At 51.3% G+C, this 15,499-nt stretch overlaps 1 long non-coding RNA gene across 1 annotated transcript; it reads left to right on the top strand.

Annotated features, from left to right (window-relative positions):
• Positions 1–1,160: 1,160 nt before the first annotated feature.
• Positions 1,161–13,523, top strand: LOC121022587 (uncharacterized). The gene is made up of 2 exons (XR_005787013.1): positions 1,161–2,228; positions 13,273–13,523. It is a non-coding gene; the product is annotated as an uncharacterized LOC121022587 (long non-coding RNA).
• The last annotated feature ends 1,976 nt before the right edge of the window (positions 13,524–15,499 follow it).

Below are 15,499 nucleotides of genomic sequence, written 5' to 3'. Positions count from 1 at the left end.
CGGGAAATGGCAGCACTGGGGTTCAACCAGAAGTCCCCCCCACCCCGCGAAAGCCCTCTCCACCGCACCTCATGGGCTCATTAATCTCCATGCATGCCGATATTTCCTTCTCAGGCATCGGACTTGGACTGAAACAGCACCTCTTGAGTTCACAGCAACACTATCCCCAATAGCCAACAATCCAAGTGTCCATCGGTGGTTAAACAAACCGCGGTATGTCCCTACAGTGGATTATGACTCAGACTAATGAGGAAGGAAATTCAGACACCTGCTACAATGAACCTTGAACCTTGAAGACACCTTGAACACGAGATGAGCCTTGAAGACGAGATGAACCTTGAAGACGAGATGAACCTTGAAGACACCTTGAAGACAAGATGAACTTTGAAGACAAGATGAACCTTGAAGACAAGATGAACCTTGAAGACGAGATGAACCTTGAAGTCGAGATGAACCTTGAAGACAGTCATGCTAAGTGCACTAAGCCAGACACAAAGGGACAAACACTGTGTGAGTCCACTTATACGGAGTACTTAGCAGAGTCAAATTCATAGACACAGGAAGTAGAATAGTGGGTGCCAGGGACTGGGGGGAGAGGGGGATGAGGGAATGATAATTTACTGGGGACAGAGTTTCTTTTTTGTGAGAGGAGCAAGTTCTGGAAAAGGAAGGTGGTGGTGGCTGCACAACAGTGTGAACGTATTTGGTGTCACTAAACAGCATGCTCAGAAATGGTTAAAACGGTGGGGAGCGGGGTGGGGGGGGGCGGTGGGTGGCGCCTGGGTGGCTCAGTCGAACGTCCAACTTCGGCTCAGGTCACGATCTTGTGGTTGGTGAGTTCGAGCCCTGCATTGGGCTCGCTGCTGTCAGCACAGAGCCCGCTTCAGATCCTCTGTCCCTCCTTCTCTCTGCACCCGCCCCGCTTATGCTCTCTCTCTCTCAAAAATAATAAATAAAATATCTTAAAATGGTTAAAACAGTAAATTTTACCATTAAAGTAGTGCAATGGAAAAAAATGCTTCTTCAGGGAAGCATTGAGGGAAGGGTTTCTGGCTCCCCACCCCCCTCCCCCGACGAGGCTGCTCCCACAGAGGCCTTTGCTCGTTTGCACCCCCAAAACCATGGGTTTTGTTATCTCCAGGCTCCCTTCTGGGCCCAGAAAAGACGGTGGCCTTGCCCGCCCGCATGACGGCAATGTGAGGCAACGCCTGCACACGCCAGGCGTTGGAAGATAATTCTAAAGGAATAAACACCAACTGCAGATAAACAAGAATACTGTCTGTTTAAATGTAATCTGATTAGAAAAGAGAGTTTTCACTGGGGACTATAAAAAATCCGGTTTGCCAAACCACACTGGAAAAGCTCAAGCTTGTGGTGCTTGTCTTGTGGGCGAAGCACAAACGCCCGCAGTTTCTTCTGGAAATTCCGGAGAAGCCCCTCGGCACCTCCTCCCGGCTTCAGCGCTTACAGAGCATGACCGCCTCAACCAGGGTACAGTGACCTCGCTCTGTTCCCTCTGCGGATCTGAACACAGAGCACGTTGTTCTCCAGCCCTTCACAGGACGCGGGGGCCTGGCTCTGGTTCCCAGTGCTCAGCGAGCCAAGCAGATGGCCGCGAAATCCAGAGGTGGCCCGGTTATCATGACGCCTGGGTCCCCCCCATGAGGACCCCATGAGGCTCTGAGGTCCTTTCCAGACCTCAGAGCGCCTCGCTGTGCTCCAGGTGGTTCTGGAGACTTCCTGCAGAGCGCCGGCATGTACAGGGAGATGGGACATCCTGAGCCCAGTTCAGAGTTGGTGAAACTGAGGTCTGGGCAGGGACTACAAGACCCTTGAGCTGGAGAACACGTCGATCCAATTTTCCGATGTTTGTGAGTACTTGCGGGCGTGGGGCTGGGTGCTGGAGATAGTGTCTGGAGAGTATGATCTGCTTTTAGGTATCTTTTATCTGAGTCCAGGGGTGGAGACAAATGTGTAAACTCTCCCAAGTAAAAGCAAACTGGGAACCGGGAGAAAGGCTGAGAAACGGAGGAAATGGGAGCCCCGAGAGCTGATGTAAGAAGAATGCTTGATCTCCTCTGGGGAGGCCTTTGTGCAAGGCTTCCCTGTGCGTCCTCCGATTAAGGCTCCTGATAAGCAGGCTGAAATCTGATCATGGGGAGGAGGCAGAGAACTTTCCAGACGGAGGGAGCACCACGTGCAAAAGCTGGTATGATGGACCAAGCAAGGTAAGCGGCCACAGTCAGAGAGAAAAGGTCACTGTGGCCACAGAACCCAAGCGGGAGGCGGGGCCGGCTAGCCACGCCCCCGCTCCAGGGACTCTAGCCACGCCCCCTGCACCAGGGCCGAGGCAGGACCCAGGGAGCGTGTGTTTTGAAAACACTGCACTCTTTGCGGAGTGTGCAGTGCGTGGAGGGAGCTGGAGGGCAGAAGAGAGATATGTTGAGGGCTACTATAGGCATCCAGGCAAGAGGCGACAGTACAGGCGGGCCCGGCACAGAGAAGCAGCGAGGATTGGGGAGAAGTGGGATTTACGTAGGAAATCTCCGGACCCTTGCTAGTGATGGGGGAGAGGGGGCTAGGGAGAGAAGGGGTGCAGGGAAGCCAGACTACCGTGATGGGACCTTGGGAGAGGAGGCATGGGGAGGAGGGGAGAGGAAGAATCTGCAATCACAAAATGCTTCTGGAGGCGGGCTAGTCAGTGCCCTGTTCATTTGCAGATGGGGAAACTGGGGTACTTAAAAGTAATGTGCCTCTTCTAATGCAGTGAGGTTGCTGGGAGCAGAATTCACGTCCCATATGATGGATGATTAGACATCAGCTATAATCCAGCCAGGCGGAAAACCTCATTCATTCGTTCATTCGTTCATTCATTCATTCATTCATCCATGCTTTCGTTCATTCTTTCATTCGTCCATTCATTGTCCCATTTTTTCATTCAATAAACATTTTGTATTCCATTTCCATAGAGATGGAATATGGAGATGAACGCAACCCTGTTCCGGCTCTCAAGGATTTCTTGGTGGGGAAGACAGACACACAGACTTGCCATCATAACCAGGATGGGTGAGGATCCAAGGGGGATCCACTCCACCCCGCGGGAAGCACAGAGAGAGGAGTATTCATCCTGCCTTGGGGGTGCGTCTCCAGAGCTTCAAGAAGGAGGTGGTGTTTTGAGCTGACTCTCTCAGTCTGTGCTTGCTGGGGGTCCAGGGCAGGGAAGCAAAGTCAGGCATCAGGTGTGGCAGGTGCGAGGCTCAGGGCCAGGAAAGTGCACAGGGCACATTCAGAAGTGGAAGAAGCAGCAGTTTCAATGGAGGGTAGAGGCAGGAAGCAGGGCTGGCCAGGGGCCCGGGTCAGATAGGTGTGCTCCAGAGGTGGAGTGTGGTTCTCAGGTAAACCTCCCTCAAAGCCAGGACCAGCCCTGCAGCTGGAGGCTTTGCTCGTTGTTAACTGGAAGCCTCCTTCTGCACAGTAAAACATTAACATCCTCCGGGATACAAAAACGATGGGACCCTCATTTGCTTTTCCTGTGGGCTGTGACACTACCTCATTTAACTGAGAGGCAGCTGAGGGTTCTGGGTGACCAGGGCACTCGGGAACACCCTGGGTCTGGGTACAGACTCCAACTCCATGCAACCCTGGATAAGTCACCTTACTCTCTCGGTGTCCTCACCGGTAATGTGGGGGTAAGTACAGGATTGGGGAGACGAACACGTGCACAGTGTTTAGAAACGTCTCATTGAATGTTAGCTGTGTGTATTGACTTCACAATAATCCGGGAAGAAACACGCCTCTACCATCATCTCTAAAGATGGGAAAGTTGGGGGCTTGAAAAGAATATAACTTGACCAGAGTTTCACAAACAGAGGTAGGTAGAGCTGGGAAATGAACCCAAGTCCCGGGTTCTTAAGTATTCTGCTATTCTGAATCTGATCTACATCTTTTTTTTTTTTTTTTAATTTTTTTAACGTTTATTTATTTTTGAGACAGAGACAGAGCCTGAACGGGGGAGGCGCAAAGAGAGAGAGGGAGACACAGAATCTGAAGCAGGGTCCAGGCTCCGAGCTGTCAGCACAGAGCCCAACATGGGGCTTGAACCCACGGGCCGTGAGATCATGACCTGAGCTGAAGTTGGACGCTTCACCGACTGAGCCACCCAGGCGCCCCCTGATCTAAATCTTAAGGTCAAGGCTACAATCAGGGGATTCTAGATCAGGGAATCCAGTTTCAAGCTGGAGAAGGATGTAGTCGGCCCCCCGTCAAAGCAGGGCGGGCATTGTCATCAGGCACATCCAGGGGACAAGGGGCTTGGCATCTGGGCCACACAATTGCTTTTCCAGAACTGGGCATGGCCGTGGTGGGGATACAAGCTCTGGGGACAGGCAGCTGTAGGTTCAGATCCTAGCTCTGGCCACTTCCTGGCTGAACGACCTTGGACGAGGCACTAACATCTCTGAGCCTCAGTTTACCCATCTGTGAAGTGAGGCAGCTGGCCAGCGCCGATGTGACCTCTAAAGTAACAAAAGCCTGCGCGGCTAGTTCAGAAAAGGGCATCGTCACGTCTCCCTGAGATCGGCTTTGCTGCACTCTGCGGTCACCTAACCTCTCTGAGACACCGGGTTACTTGCCTGATAAGCAGAGTAAAAGTAAGCAGTGCCCTGCCTCCCTCTCAGAGTTAGTGTCTGTGCACACGACATGGCTTTGGAGCCTGGCGGCTCTGAGGTTGACTCCAACATCTGTCCTTCCCCGCTGATGCCTTTGGGCCAGGCTGCATCTCGGGATCCTCGTCTGTAACACGGGCACACCAATGCCAGGTTTGCAGAATTTGACTGAATTGGAGGCAACATACGCTTAGCGTCGGGCACACAGTAGGCCTGCAGTTAATAGGAAATACCGCTCGTAACACCAACAAGAGCTGATATTCGAGGACGTCTTTTTTTGGGACGGGCGCTGTGCCGGCGTTATGCGTCCTGAGCTCGTAGCATAACTCGGGTAAAATGTGCAAAGGTGCTTTATAAAGGGTGAAGTCCCGCGTGCACACACAGGACCCCCGCGGAGTCATTGAGTGTCTCTGGGACCTCCTTAGGAGCAGGGACCCTGTACGTGGAGACTTCACCGTCACCACCGCACATGGTGGGCGGCCCGGCCCCCCATCCGAAAAGTACTCATTTGTTAGGATTCGAGACCCACGCGCTGTAGCAAAGTCCTTGGCTGCTCCAGCAGGGCACAGATGAGGCACCCGTTGGGTTCTTTTCAAGTTCCAAGAGCACGTAATGATGGCCTTTTCCTCCATTCATAAACCACATATGGAATTAATAGCCACTGGAATCAAACCAGACCAGGCTGGGTTTATTCGCCAGAAACAATGAGACGTTAAGAAACCAAGGCCGGGAGAGGCAGGGAAGGGCTTTAACAAGCTTCTAGGTGGGATTTTTTTTATCCCCCCTCCCTGTTTACTTTATTGAATCTGGTCCTCGCTGATTTGGTTACAGCCTGTGATTTCAGCTTATGATTCAATAAGCCATTTGAAAGCTTGTAAATAGCACCGTTCTGCTATCTGCTCCCTCCTCCCCAAGGGGGTTGCCACTGAGCAAAGGGGGAGCTTGGCGGCCCTTGGAGGGAGGTTCTGAAGCGGGGGATGCTGGACCGAGTGGATCCGGGGTGGGGTCTTGACCGTTGGAAAAGGTGGACTCAGCCTCAAGCATTGACTGGAAAACAGGGAGCAGCCAATAACATGAGGACCTCCTCCACTCCTGACATGACCTTGTCTGGGCATTCCTGACCCTCCTTATTACAACCTGGGTTGGGGACCCCACCGGTACAAGCCTGGCCGGCCCCTCGGGAGCACGTAAGGGCCATCACAGAGACTCGGACTCACAGATTCTGTGAGTTCTCACAGCCAAATATCCCAGAGCTCCCTCGACACTCCCCTGTGTCCCTCCCGCACCTCCTCTGCCTGCCTCAACCCCCTGCTCACTGGCTAGCCTGCCAGGAGGAGGAGGAGAGACACATGGAACAGGACCCCACCCCCAGCAAGCCTGGGCTGGAGCAGAGCCCTGTGCAGACCAGAGGATGCACACACGGACTCCGACAAGATGAGCCCCAGACAAATAACTGCTCAGTAAGATATCGTTGATGTGATACACTGATTTGGGGGTGGTTTGTTCCGCAGCTGTAACTAACCAATACATCATCCACTAGGGGCTTTTCAGCTGTGTTAACCAAACGACCAAATGGACAGGTGAATGGTGCACTTCACTAAATCTTCAGGTCCGTGAGCTGGAGAGGTCTCAGCAGTGGGATTCTGTGCTTTGGGGGTCTCTGGGGCTTAAATTCCTGGAGCAGAAGTTAGGCATGGGTCTCTCCAGGGAAGCAGCATGGTCGGTGCAGAAAGTCCATGCTGATCTTTGCCCCATCCCGGGGCTGGCACCAGGCAGCTGAGTGCGAGGGAAAGTAGGAGCTGAGGTGTAAGCAATTGAACCAGGACACCTCCAATGACTCCCATGCCCACAGGGAAAAGCCCAAATGCCGTGGAGGGACCTCACCATAGTCCCTAAGGTGGGGCGCACAAGTCTGCCAAATGGTCTCCAAACACACCAAGCTTTTTCATGGATCCCTGCCTTTGCTCCTACCATCTGCCTTGCCTGATATGCCCTTCCTCCTTTTAGCTACCTCACCAACTCCTACTTGTACTGCAAAACCCAGCCAATATAGCCCTCTTGTGAAGTTATCCCCAAACTTAGCTTACCCTTCCGATGATACTGAAGTAATTCAACAGCATGTCAGATCACACCCCATTCTCCCAATTAGACTGTGAACTCCTCCCAAACATGTTCAATATAATTGAAGACAGATGAATGAATGAATGAATGAATGAATGAGTTATAAGTGTGGGTACCTTTCCAATAAACAGGATGGCTCTGCAAAATACCATGGGTTCAGATGCAGATAATTGTTATTCCATGACACTAGGCTGGTTTCATTGTTTCTCAGGTCTCAGTTTCCCCGTCTGTAAAGTGGGACCACAGAGTGATGATGTAATGGCATTCCACGCCCAGGGGAAGGACTCCCTCTCTTCCCTTTTTCAGAGAACTCGAAGCCCTCCTCTTCTGGGGGTCCCTGCCTCCTGGGCCTCCTTTCTGGGACCTCTCCCAGAGGCGAGAGGTCCCAGGAGGATGGGAATCAGAGGGAGGCCGGAGTTCAAGATTCTCTGAAGGCAGCTTTCCCTGTATGAAAAGATCTCTGTGAGCAGTGTGACAGCATCATCATACTCTAATGAGGACCTTCCATTCATTATCTCACAGCAGTCCGATTATCCCCATTTTACAGATGAGGACACTGAGGTTCAGGGAGGTGACAGGACCTGGCAAGATTGCTTTCTTGGGTGCTCCCTCTCTCTCCTCCGTGTTCTAAGGATCTTTTATCTTTGACCTTGTGTCTCTGTGCAGCTAGTCTTGGGGAAACCATTGTTTTATTTGGAACTGATCTCAACGAACCCACAGTTTGGGTTTCCCGGGTTCCTGACTGCTCCCCAGAGACCAAGGGGGAGAGGGTGGGAAGAAGGACCCAAAAGACTTGCAGTGGACTTAGTGAGGCATTTCTGTATGTATCAGCACACCGTGATGGGTTGTCCCCACTTCCCAGATTCCCGCACTTGACGGACATTTCTTCAGTGCCTAGTGTTCTCCAGGGTCTGTGCCGGGAGGAGGAGCTGCTGAAATGAATGTCCCTGTCGTGCCCCCAAGAGCTTCCCAGTCTGATGGCTGAGGCCACGAAGGCAAGCTTCTAGAGGCCACTTATCTAAAGACAGTAGGCAATGACACTTGGGAGTGGGAAGCCATTAAGGCATCATCCTGATGCCAACTCCAGTCAATTGCTCATGGCTGCCTGGGGCTCCAGGGCTTGAGAAGAAAGGGGCTGTGATTGATTAGCAATGTCTGCCAGGTGCGTGGCTAGGAGAGTTCTGGCCTGTGTGCCCGTGATGTGCCCGTTATCTGCCACCCCTGCTTGAGAGAATGCGACCCTTACCATCAGTGCAGCAGCCAACCTAGTCAGTGGGCTTGGAGACAGCCATGAGCACTGGAGGTTTCTCCAATCCTGATCCGAGTGTAGGCCATAGAGTCTTGGAAGGAGGAGGAATTGTGCCCCTGGGAGAATCTAGAAGGCTCTTCAGAGGTACTGACAAGTGAGCCAAGTGCGAAGGGTAAGATTTTAACGCGTATAAGTGGATCCCACTGGCGTTTTTTTGAGCACCTGCTGCGTTCCATGTGTTTTCCAGGTGGGGAAGATAGCAGAGAGGACCTTCCAGGCAGCCTGACCAGCCAAAGCAATGGCACAAGGGACGTCTTGGATGCAGTATGGCAAGGGTGACCAGAGAAAGGAGTGTGAGGACAGCTGGGAGGGGCAGCTTGTGAAGGTTCTGGAGAGCGGAGTGCGGCTTTCATCCCACAGACCCTGGGAGCAAGGGGCGGGGGGACCGTGCACTTGAGCACAATTTCTCTGGCTCCTTACAAAGGGGCCACCTGTGAAGGGGTAGCTGCCGGGCTGAGGAATCTCCTCCCCGAGTGTTCTCACCAGGCTGGAGAACCAAGCTCTTGCAGCCATGGGGACGTGCTGCTATTTTAAACCACCTGCTAACGCCCGCCTGCCTCCCCCGCTTCTGCCTTGACATGCGGCTCCTGTGACAGAGAGCCCAGTGTTGCCCCAGGAGACAACGTTGGGCAACTGGATGCAGATGGCACACCCAGGCAGGGGACAGCTGTAGGGGTCCCAAGAGCCCTCCCACCCCTAGCACCTGGCTTCCTTGACCCGCCAGCCTTGGGAAGGCCAGGGAACCCCACCTGCCTGCCCAGTTCAGGCAAGGCAGGCAGACTGGGTCTCTCGTAGCCTCGCAGTGTGACTACCAAAGTAAGGCTCTTATCAAAGCCTCAGTTCCTTGTCTGTAAAATGGGTATGATGACGATACAATCGGGGCGGTGGGGGAGCTCTTTATGAGGCGTCTAGCACAGTGCCTGGAGTGGAGATGGAGAAGACGCCCAAGAAGGGGAGAATGCTTACGCTAGCCCTCACCACGCTCCCTCCCCCCTTCCTGCCTTATTCTTCACCACCTGACATTATGTTGGGTATCTGCTGGTCCACGACAGCAAAGATTTTGGATACCTAGCCTCTCTGAACAGTGCCCGATGCATGGTAGGTGCTCCGTAGGTATTGAACAAGAGAATGGTCTTTTTGAAATGGCTTCACTTCTCTGAAAAGCATCTATCTGAGCAGATGAGCATTCATTCAGCCATTCATTCATTCATTCACCCATGGGTCCCCGAGCTCTTACGATGCACCCCACACTGTGTGAGGCTCTAAGAACCCAAAGCCCTGCGAGCGGGCACGACCCTTGTTAGAGCATGGAATCAAGATGGCACCCGTTTTCATCTCATGAAGGATCAGATTTCTGATTCTAAAAGTGGACCAGATGATAGACATTTGACCTCAAAATGGGTGCACCTTTACCCTGTCCCCTTGTCATTCGTAAAGCAAGACCCATAAACAAGAGCCACCACCAGATCCAATCGGGGAAGAAGGGGAGGGTGAAGGGGGATGGCGGTCACCGGTCTAAGCGGGGCAAGGGGAGCATTTGGTGATGGAAAGCCAGGTGTTGTTCCAGCACCCATAGTTCCCAGAGAAATCTGGCCCACCCAGCCTGGTGGGAGAAAGTTAGCAATTCCACCAGCAGGTTCTTGAGCACATCATCCATTGGCAAGACTGAGGTTGACCTAGAGAGAGAGGGAGACTCAGGAAGCCCTCTACCTACAGGGTGGGGCTGGGTGCGAGTGGCTTTTCTCAAGCAGGTCCAGACCCCCAGAGACTGATTGGTCCTGGCCCAGATACCACCCTAACCCTTCCCAGTTATATTTCCCCAGGCCAACTGCACTCTGACATTTCAACCATAGCATCTACGTCCAAAATTCAAACTTTTATATGACAATCCATTTTTAACTAGAGGGTCTGCAGTCAGCCTGGCCTCCAACCCTGGCTCGGGTCTTTATCAGCTGTGTGACCTCAGGCAAATAACCTAACCTCTCTGTGCCTGTTGTTTTTATCTGTGAAACAGGGTAACAATAGTACCTACTTTCTTGTGTTCACAGGAGGAGAAAATGAGTCGATATATATAAAAGCACTTCAAACAGTACTTGGCACTGTAGACATTGGGTAAAAAATTGCCATTTAGATTATCACTATCATTTGATTTGCAGACCCTGGTATCATTTAATGAGAAGCCCAATCTAGAGGTTAACAGGTATAAGTCTTTTTGTAAATGTTGTATTTGCTTCGGGCAGTGGGATGAAAGGTTCTGATTTCGAAAAGGGATTGTTCTGGAGATTCCGTCTATGGCAGTATTAGACCTCTACACCCCAGCCATGGGCTCAGGGTGGTGGACACTTACTCCATCACCCCTCAACACCAGACTTGCCTGTGTGGTTTGCTTTGGCCAATGGGCTATTAGCAGACGTGATACAGGCAGTGGCTAGAGATGTGACAGCACCTTTGCCATCAAGGAGCCTCCTCCTCCAGGCTGGGCCCCGGAATGAGACACATGGAGCAGATCTGAGCCACACCTGCAGTCTGCAGCCAAGCTCCGCTGAGCACAGCCGAGATCAGTGCAAGGCTGACCCACCTGCAGACCCCTGAGCAAGAAAAAATAAATATATGTTATTGACAGCTACTGAAATGTGGAGGTCATTTGTTACGCAGCATTATCATGGTAGAAGCTAACCAATATATCTGCTAATGCATTGCCATCAAGGGGTTCTTGTCTTTGAAAGAGACAATGCATGCAAGATGTTTAGTTCATATAGCAAGCCTTCAACTAACTTTCTCCTCCTCCTCCTTCTCCTCCCTCCCCACAGCACAGCCAAAACTCTGTCTTCTCCTAACCTGAGGTCAAGTGCCCTCCAAGGGCCCAGCACATACCCCCACCTGCTTCCCAACCTGCCTCTCCTTGATGTTCTGAAGAAATGAGAAAGAAGTGTTAAATTTGTTCTTGGCTACTTTTCCTTGCAACTCCCAGAGGCCCTGCTTACAAACTGAATCAGTTATCAGCTAGTTAGGCTGGCGGTCCCCGGAGGTGCCGCTTGAATACAGATAGGGACCCATGCATTATTCAGTGCGAAGACGGGGAGAAATGAGCAATGCGTCCAAAGCCAGAACAGCAGTGGCAGTAAGGGAATAATTAGCGAGCTGTCACTTGTCCCTGTCACTGTTTCCTCCCTTAACACATGAGGGAAAATAAAAAAATAAAAAAATAATTTTTTTAAAGGAAGAAGAAAAAAGGCAGGGGAGATCATCTTGCTTCTCAAGGCAGCTGGTAGGTTAAAATGTGACACATAAAAAGGCTTGAAGCAAGGGCTCTGGTTCAGCTCACAAAAGCCGTGGCCTGGGGACCCCCCCAATATTTTATCGAACTCCCCTTTCTGCTTGATGATTCATGGGCACTGCCCCAGCCTGCCATTCAGATTTTCTGCACGTTTCCATAGCACTGGGAATTAATTTCTCCCCTATAAGGAGGAGGTGGGAATGCTAGGAGGGGGTGGGAGGAAGAGCCGTGAGGGGCAGAGCCACCCCGGCCTGCAAAGGTTCGAGGTGACCTTCCAGGAGGAGACTGGGATAAGGGTTGACAAGAGCTGTACTTGGCTCATTTGGGGACTGTGCGATTTGATTATTCATGAGTTTACGCACACAGAAAGAAATCATTTTGTTGCGTGAGTCCTCGTCATTTCTTGTGGAAGCTATTTTTATTTATCTATTAATGTCTTGTTAGAATTTTTTTTTTTTCTGTGGCACGTACTGGTTTGCTGCTTGGGGGTGTTGAGCCAGACATGTGAGGGTCTGAGATGTGCTGATGGTGAGGCCAGTTTTCCCAAAGACTTCCTCTCACCTTTCCTCTGGAAAAAAAATTACAGAAAGGGTAGTGTTGGGGGGAATAAGGTTGAGAATATTTGCTTGCTTGATTCATGCCTCTGCTTTCCATTAAAAACGAGCTGGTCACCTTCGGGTAGGATGGTTGCTTTGTAAAGTTCTGCTATGAAACTCAACAAGATGGAATGTGAAGATGCTTTGTATAAGACGAGGCAGAAAGACTCCCAACTGGTAAACAAGTCACCCTTCTTCATAAAAATCTGTCAGCTCCCTCACCGCATAATGAGGGCCACTCAGAGTTGGAAGATTTTCTCGTCAGAGTCCAGAGAAGAGGACTCGTTTACGAAGCCACCAGCCCAGATTTAGCGAGTCCATGGCATGCAGACCACTGCTTCTTTACGCAGTGCCGGGGGCAGGCATCGCTAATCGATCCCAGAACCCTCGACCCACTGCAGACAGCAAAGGATGCCCAAACACAGAGCTCTGTGCCATATGAGCTCCCTCAGCCCCCCTCACCCTTTCAGACTCTAGACCACTTTGCATGTCGTTCCTTTGGCCTGGAATGTTCCTTTCCCCCTGGCTGCCACCCACCTGGGCTGCATGCAACACCCCCCACGCCCCCCGGAGCCTTCAGAAGCTAACCGTCCCAAGTCTTTGCAGGGGAAATTATTCCCTCCCCACTCACGCATCCTTCTGTATGATATCTTCACATTTGCTGTGCATGTTTAGAAATGAATGGCCAGCTTAATTTGCCTTTTCTCTTCTTGATTAGATTGGAGGTCCAGGGGAGAGGCTGGGAGATTTCGTCACCTCTCTGTTTCCAGCAGTCGGAACAGAGGTTGACACCTGGAAGGGATCCAGTGACGGTTTGTTGAAGGGAGGAAGGAACGATTTGCTGTGTCTCTGGACAAACGAGGCTCCTCTCTGGGCCTGGTGCTCTGGCATTCAGCCCAGGCTTTGACAGGGGTGACCTGGCTGTGTGCAGGCAGCTCCGGAGCTCTGGGGGCACACGTGGGGGACACCACCCAGGCAGCCTCCTCTGTGTCTCTGTCACCAGCCTCGCAAAACTGATGCTGAGGGGAAAAGCAGGGAGAATCTGACACGGGAGAGTCAAGGCCCTGTGGTCAGTGGGAGAAGGCAGGCAGGTTTGGAATACAATAGCTCATGCTGATGATCCCGGATAAAAACCCTTGGGTAATGTGTAGGCTGAAATACAGTCCCTAAAGATACCAGGGAGCTACAAATGTTACCTTGTAAGTAAAAAGGCCTTTGTAGATAGGATTAAATTAGGGATGTTGAAATGGGGAGGTGATCCTGGAATATCTGGGTGGATCCTAAGTGCCATCACATCTGTTGTAGGAGGGAGGCAGAGGGAGACTGCACACACAGAGGACAATGTGATGTGACAACAAAGGCAGAAATTGGAGTGATGCAGCCACGAGCCAAGGGAATCAGTAGCCACCAGAAGCTGGAAGAAGCCAGACCCTCCCGTAGAGCCTCTGGACACACCGTGGACCTGCTGACACCGATTTTGGTGCAGTGATGTTAATTTCGGGTTCCTGGCTTCCAGAACTGGAAAACAATAAAGTTTGGTTTTTCTAAGCCACCAAGTTGATGGTCATCTGTTGCAGCAGCCACAGAGAAAAAAGGGGGGGGGGAGGAAGGACAGCTGGGCTTATCTCCCCCAGATGTCAACCCCCCCCGGGGCTGTGCCACACCACCCCAGGTGACATTGTCCCCTGCTCATCCCAGTGTCCCTCGGCGGACAGCAAGGCAACAGCAACCTCAAGCATAGAGGTCAAGAACACTGGCTCTGAAGTTCTGTTTTGTTTTGTTTTTTTTAAAGTATAATTGATACACAACATTATACTAGTTTCAGGTGTTCAGCATAATGCTTCAATATTTGTATACATTGTGAAATGATCACCCCGATAAGTTTGGTGAACCTTGGTCACCATATGGTTACAGAATTTACTTTCTCGTGATGAGAACTTTTAAGCTCTGCTCTCTTAGCAACACTTGGATGTTAAACTGTCCACAGGCTGGACTCCATGCGCTCCAGAGATGACCCTCTAAGAGTTGAGCTGCGTGGTGGGGTGCCTGGGTGATTCAGTCGGTTGGGCATCCGACTTCAACTCAGGTCATGATCTCATGGTTCAGGAGTTCGTGAGTTCAAGCCCCGCATCGTGCTCAGTGCCGACAGCTCAGAGCCTGGAGCCTGCTTCAGATTCTGTGTCTCCCTCTCTCTCTGCCCCTCCCCCGCTGGTTCTCTCTCTCTCTCTCTCTGTGTCTCTGTCTCTGTCTCTCTGTGTCTCTGTCTCTCTCTCTCTCTCAAAAATAAGTAAACATTAAAAAATTAAAAAAAAAGAGTTGAGCTGAGTGAACGTTATTTGGTTGATACAATGCCATATATCTCATCAACAGCTGGTAAACATTTCCTGGTTTGGACTCTGCAATTGTCTTAATGTTTTGTAGCCAGTGGATTTGAGGAATGGGGACAGTGGTCCCAAATGTTTTGGTGAATCCTTGAAAAGCTTGTAGCAAAGAGATTGTGCATTAGAGGAAATCTCTGCCCCATCTCTCTCGCTCTCTGCCTGTTCCTCTCTCAGCTTCTCTCCATCACCGTCTTCTTCTATTTCTGTCACTTGGTCCTGCACACACACACACACACACACACACACTGAGACCTCAAAGGTGAATGATCATAAAGACTTTGCTCCTGACACTGTCCCTTCTCAACAATTTTCTCCACCCCCCAGGCCACTCCTCCTACACAGACGCTCTCTAACGGGGCACACACACATCGGGATCATGCCTCCCACCACCTTCCCTTTCTTCCCTGTGCCTTTCCAGCCAGTGAAGGAGAGAATTTCCCTCAAGTACCAGGGTCTGCTTAAAGCTTAACATGTGGCCAGAACACACGCCCTCATCAGGAGAGAGCTGTGAGATTATTGTGGAGGGGGTAATGGGGTAAAGAGAGGCAGATCAACTTGCAGAGCCTTGGCACAGAGGGATCCAGCTGCTGGGGAGCCCAGCCTTCCCCATGGAACCTGGCAGGGCTCGGGAGGACCAGGGCCAGGGTGCAGAACTGGACGGTTCTCCTGCAGGGTATGGGTCCCGGTGGCCACAACGTGTCCCATTCGATTGGCATTTACCAAGAGCATCCTGTGTGCCCAGCCCTGTGTGGAACACTCTGCTTCCCAGAGTGCAGGATGATTCCACACGGCCCTGTGACTCTCTTGATCCTTTAAAAAAAAAAAATCTTACAGGCACCTGGGTGCCTCAGTTGGGTAAGTATCCAAGTCTTGATTTTGGCTCAGGTCATGATCTCACGATTCATGAGTTCAGACCCCATGTTGGGCTCTGCATTGGCAATGCAGAGCCTGCTTGGGATTCTTTCTCTCTCGCGCTCTCAAAATAAATAAACATTTAAAAGTTTAATAGACTTTTTTTTTTTTTTATTGAGGCGTAACTGAATTATAGCAAAGTGCACCGACAAGAAGTAAACAACTCACTTAAGTTCTGCAAGCACATGTCCACCACCCAGGTCAAGACATGGCCCATTTCTAGATCCCCAGGAGGCTCC

This window comes from Herpailurus yagouaroundi, unplaced genomic scaffold (assembly GCF_014898765.1).
Source record: "Herpailurus yagouaroundi ecotype Mexico unplaced genomic scaffold, PumYag 428, whole genome shotgun sequence".
Classification (NCBI taxonomy): domain Eukaryota; kingdom Metazoa; phylum Chordata; class Mammalia; order Carnivora; family Felidae; genus Herpailurus; species Herpailurus yagouaroundi.
The sequence above is the reverse complement of the archived record's forward strand: the minus strand, read 5'-3'. Positions and strand labels throughout refer to the sequence as shown.